At 42.1% G+C, this 5,726-nt stretch overlaps 1 long non-coding RNA gene across 1 annotated transcript in view; it reads left to right on the plus strand.

Moving 5' to 3' along the window:
- The first annotated feature begins 224 nt into the window (after window positions 1-224).
- Window positions 225-5,726, plus strand: part of LOC121662551 — a 12,749-nt gene continuing 7,247 nt past the window's right edge. Inside the window, exons 1-3 of the long non-coding RNA XR_006015321.1 lie at window positions 225-418; window positions 811-890; window positions 2,353-2,481. This is a non-coding gene — a long non-coding RNA (uncharacterized LOC121662551). The remainder of the gene's footprint in view (window positions 419-810; window positions 891-2,352; window positions 2,482-5,726) is intronic.

Genomic DNA, 5,726 nt, shown 5'->3' on the forward strand with positions numbered 1-5,726 from the left:
TCATCTGTAACCTTTGGCATGTTCTGTCTTGCTGATGTGACCTAAAAAAGTCCTTTTTTAGCACAGCCTGTGTTAGTTTTGTTTTGTTAATAACACTTTACTTTTTTTCTCGGACTGTGGCTCTGAGATGGTGCTGTTATTTTTTTCTTTCTTCCAGCCTCACAAAATGGTGTCTGTTCAGTGGGGAGCAGCATGTTACGTGCTTGCGAAAGTGTTGACAATAATCCATATGACCTCCTCTACAGTGTTCTGCCTTCTCATGACTCTGACAAATCTCTATCACTTCCTGCTTAAGTGCCACAACTGTGAAAAGCAATGTGTTTCTGTGTCACCCCATGGATGTACATTTGAAACAAGCTCTATCTTGGAGCTGCCACAACCTGAGACCACAGCTGGTCAGGCTGAAGGAGGGAGGCAGGTATGTACTAAACATTTTTACCGTCTTGCTGTAGAACTCCAGGCTATTATCACCTGCTTCCTAATTCACTAATCCATTCACTCAGTTTAAGCCTTTGATGTATTATAAACTATTGCACCTACACTGTGAGCAGTGATGATAAACAGCAGTACGAAAATAACCATTAGCTCTGCTGTCTGTGGTCAGCATGCTTTCATGCTTCCAGAGCCTGAAGGTTAAATATAGCACTCTGCAGTGCCAGCCTATCTCTCATGCAGCTGATGCAATTCTCCATAGCCTATTAATTTCAGTCTTTCATTTTGTTTTCGCATTATGAGATAGTGTAAAAACTGTTGCCCATATCAGATTTTTAAGATGGAACCTAATCAAAACACTCTGTGTTCTGCATCCAGCGCCACAGTCAAGATGTTTTGGGAGTGTGGTGACTCGGGGTAAAGGCTGACATTTGAAAAATATTCCCATCATGCTAATGGTGAGTGGGTAGCTTGAGAAAACAGGAGAAAGTTAACTATGGAGGGGCATGAAGAGAATTTAAATTGACAAAATCTTCTTTGAAAAAGCCAAGGGCAAATCTGAATACAAAGTGCTTCCTGTAGCTTTTGGGTTTAGAGGAAAGAGGGGTTCTTTCTTTTATTTTTTCTTCTGGGGCAGGAGAGAGGTTGTATCTTGTGAAGCCTGTGCTTGCTCTCTTTGTGCAAAGAAGAGTGAAGAAGTTAAGAAAATTATTATCTGGATTGCAATAACCCTCCACCTGGAGACAAAGAGAAAGAAATGTTTCTCCTTTGCTTATTATTTCACAGTTGAACTTTTCAGTTACTTTGATTTGATTTTGCTTATGCTCTTAGCCTTACACAAACAAGAAGCCAAATAAAACAAATCCCAAAGCATATAACATTGCATCTCCCAGGCAGATGTAATTTGCAGAAACAGTAGGCACACTTCAGGAGTTCACTGTGCTTTCAGAAGCATTTCAAATTCCAGCTATATTTCCCATGCTTAAATTGGGGCTCCGGTAGTCTCTCAGTAGTCAGAATTAACTTTTCAAGTGCATACATACTGCAGAACAACAAAGCTTAACACAAGCAGTAAATCTGCTGCAGTGAGGTGGAGAGACACTGCTGGGAGCCTCACACAACGGAAGTTAAAGCCTGTTTTTCTAAGAATTGGAGATTTTATTCGGGTCTCAAGGAAAAAATGGGGTGCATCTGCGTGGAGATGTGCATGGACACACCACACGTGCCACATGCTGTGGTCAATGCTTCTTAAAGCTAGTGATGCAGGACAATTCCCTTCAGAAAATATGATTTTTTTTAACACAGGTAAATAACTTCTCAGACCAAACTTACTTTTTATTATTTAACTAACAAATCTGATGATGAAAACAGAAAGGTGAAAATTGGAGCCTACATTTCATAAGTGAGTAAGTCACAAGAACACAGCATCCATTTGTCAGGTTAAAATTGATTTTCTTTCAGCAAATGGAATACTTTCTTTTCTATTGAAAATGCCAACAGTTTTAGTGGCATTTCCCATTTTTAGCAGACGCATTCTTCTTCCCATAGATTTTAGTATTCATAAACAATCTAATTCAGTGCAGAAATTAATTTCAAAATGCTGCCATTTCTCACACAATGAAAATCATATTTGTCTGAGCTAGCCCAGCACTAAATATTCTTTCTGGGTTCTGAAGGACGAGAAATACTTTGCTGTAGTAGCACACCAGAGATGCCTTGTCTGGTACAAGGCTTGAGTGTCCTTACTAAGAAGAGCCCCCAGAACCAGTTAGCACTACTCTTCTGTAGAAATTTCTGTTGCCTTTCTGAAGATAACAGGAACCTGACTTTATTACAAGGCTCAAACAGAGATTGCATTCCATAATCTCTGCCCTGTTGTTTGCATTAACCAGTCTCCCATGGTCCATTTTCACTTTTCAGACATCAAGGAGAAATATCAGCCAGTTACCCTGTGTCAGCTTGGAGGATGTCCCAGGTCAAAAAAGAAGAGGAATAGTGGCCTAGATTGGACAAATCAGCTTTGGGCAACTCAAAATACAGGAACACCAGGTGGGAATATAGAGGCTATGAGGATGTGTTTAATGGTGTGCACCTTCCAGTAAGCATATGAGTAGCTGGCAAACCAAACAGAAATGCTTGGCAACCAATGCCTGCACTACATTCAGCTGTTTTCAAAACAGCTCAACAGGATCCCATGTAGCAGGCTTGTGCTCCCCAAGTGCCTCTGCACCTGAGAGCCTCGGGGCTTGATCATGGGCCTGTGTGTTGCCTCTCAGAGCATGGTTCTGCATGTTGGCATCATGCAAAGATGCAGATGTTGGCAGCACAGTTCTACTCCAGTGCTTTGCCCATGGGTAAGGCTGGACAATATTTTGATAATCAGAGATTGACAGGAATCTTGTCTTCTGAAAACATTAATTGTATTATTTTTACATGCATTTCTATTTAATATGTTCATTGTTGATAAATGGCTGCTCTTCATTGCTAAGGAAGCTACCTTGTTCTGACTGCTCATCAGATCAAAGGCCCAGCAGATGCTTAGGGTGTCACTGACAGTCAGTGGATGGAAGTAAACGGGTCTTCTATGTTTAGATGATGGCTCTTCACTGAATATTAGGGAGAGCTTGAAGATAAAGTGTTTTCCACCGTACAGAGAAAAGTGGTTGAAAATTGTATTTTACCTGGCAAAAGGTTGGATAGTCCTAGACTGGAACTTGATGGCGAATCTGAAACATTATATCCCAAAGTTGCATGTCCATACTCACTTTCCCTGTAAAGTTTATGTCCTTTCAACAACTTTTGTGGTGGAACATTGTTTTCTCCTCCTGAGTCGTGTGTGGAGGGAAGGAAAGAGAAAGGGAAGGAAGAGCTTTGACTGTGTACAATGCGGTCTCATAAACATGCTGTGTGCTTTACAACCACTTTTGCTTGAGTGAACAAGAGTTAATTTATTCAGAGAAATTAAGTAGAAGGTGGAATGAAACAAGGAATTTAGATTCATGGAAATTTATTTATTAAGTATATGCTATATAATCCAGTTCCCAACAGAAAAGATCACTGGCATGCTGCAAAATGCAAAAGTGCAACACATTAGCAATTTAGCTTTATACTGTGAAACTGATTGTCTTCTTTATTCTGTTAATTTTGAAATGAAAATCCACATTTTCATGAAGAACAAAAGAATAGCAGAACGGAATATTTATTTCCTGGAGTAAAATCAAGTTGTGAAATAATTCCAGACTTATTATTGCCCCCAGGCCCAGTTCTCTTAATTGAGAGTATGTGATGGTGATAGGTGGTGTTTCATAACTGTGTTTCTGTCTGTCAAGAGAAATTGCACCTGATACAGCAGCCAACCTTCCAAGAGTGATGAAACGATAAACTGATACCAAAACAAGAACTGCATAGCAGCTTTGTCTGTGCTGGGGGGTACACAGTGTGACAGTACAACAACTTTACATTCCAGCTCTCATCTTTGGGGAATGCTTGCCTTCATGCTCCTAGAGAAAGAGTGTCATAGGAATACCAACCTTGGTGCCCTGCAGAGGCTAGGTCTTTTTTTGTACATATGATGTATTTAAACCTTCTGCAGAAGTTCACAGATTACCCACCCTAGGTACCCATTCTTGCTGTTCATCTGTGATTCATTCAGTTTGTAGTGAGGAGAGCCTGCCAACGGATGAGCAGGCTGGGGGGACTCCAAAGCCTCAGTCCTTTCTCTTTGGCTGCGGGGAATGCTATTGAGCTGGCTGAAGCGTTACTCTCTCACAGTGGTTACCAAACCTATGGACAGCATTAGCTCTTCAGCTGTATCACAAAACACCCGTATTGTCTCTACCGGGAAAGTGCAAGATTCTGCCGGCTGTATTTATGACATCATTAAAATTTCCTCCTTGCTGCTCAAGTCCATTCAACATTATTGGAATAACATCAGAAGTGCTAAGTGAAGCAAAATGTTATATGCTTTGAAGCAGTAAGTGGGAAAATCTATGTGGGGGGTTTGTTCGATGCAGGAATACTCAGGCTGTCCCTGCAAGTGCAATGCCCTGACGATCCATACTACATGTTAGTTACTTCTGGGCTGGACAAGGTAACTTCTGTTCCTCAGAGCATTGTTTACTAACTAGACTTTCAAGCCATCTGAATTAAATGAAGGGCATGGAGTACAAAAAGCAAAGCAGGATTTGCTTTAACTAAGATTTAGCAGTTTAACTCCAGTGTAAAATGAAAGGCTGCTCAGTGATTATAATAGTTATTTGCCACTCTCTAGTCAGGGTTCAGGTCCTGGTTTGATCATGAACATTTAGTAGTCTAAAAGATAATATTGATTTATTTTGTATGATCATGGTCAAATCACTCAGCAACTAAAAACAAAGGAAGATATTGTCCCTTGTGATATCAAGGTCAGTGTCTTCTCTCTGAAAACCAGGGTCTTTTTAAGGTTTCTGAAACTAGGCATCTCCAAAATGAAGGAAACAATAATACTTTGCCATGTGTCATGGGTTAGCAAAGCAGAGTCCCAGAAGTGATTTTCTTGCAAAGAGGTGCTTACAGCTCTTCTATGACCTGACAGAACCTATCAGCTGGCCAGCTTGAATATGGACAATTTCTTAAGCCACTTAAAATTTTGACCGCCTCTGTGATCCACACTTAAGAGTAGACAAACCCCAGGCAGGTCTCTGTCTCATTTCTGGCGCTGGGACAGGTGTCTGCGGGGCCATGGCCATCCTGGAGCCAATGGGCCCTGTTCCACCTGCGGCCCCCCCGCCCCCGCCCCCTAGCCCTGCTACATGCAGACAGAGCAGCCTGGCTCCCCCTCTCCAGTGCGGCCAAGATTCAGCTGAAGCTGCCCTGTTGTCTGGCAGAGATCATGTGACCACCAGCGATAAGCCACATTCCAGCTGCAAGGCTGAGGTGAGATTAACCCTTTTGGTGCTGTGAAGAGCTGAAAACCTGAGGGAGAAGAAAGAGGAGATGCTTAAAGCTGAAATTCTGTTGTGAAGCTATGATATGTCAGAGTACTCATTGTAATTTCATGAAGGCATGGGGGGTGGAGCATTGAACTTGTGAGCAAAAGCACCTGCGCTGAGATAGGCAAATGCTGAAGCAGCTGTAATTTGATGAGAAGTTTGAACAGGGAGAGATGGAAGCGATGAGGACTTTTGCTCCAAATGGAAAGGAGAAGACCTCAGTTCCTAGAGATGCTCCCAGAGATAGTTCTAGAGATGAAGATGAGGAGGACCCTTTGTGTTGGGGTCCCTCCCCCGCCGTGTAGCCCTGGGAGAGGGGCCCTG

The sequence above is a fragment of the Corvus kubaryi genome, unplaced genomic scaffold, assembly GCF_017639235.1.
Source record: "Corvus kubaryi isolate FWS band 111438036 unplaced genomic scaffold, C.kubaryi_AGA036_p1.0 37256, whole genome shotgun sequence".
In the NCBI taxonomy this organism is placed as follows: Eukaryota; Metazoa; Chordata; class Aves; order Passeriformes; family Corvidae; genus Corvus; species Corvus kubaryi.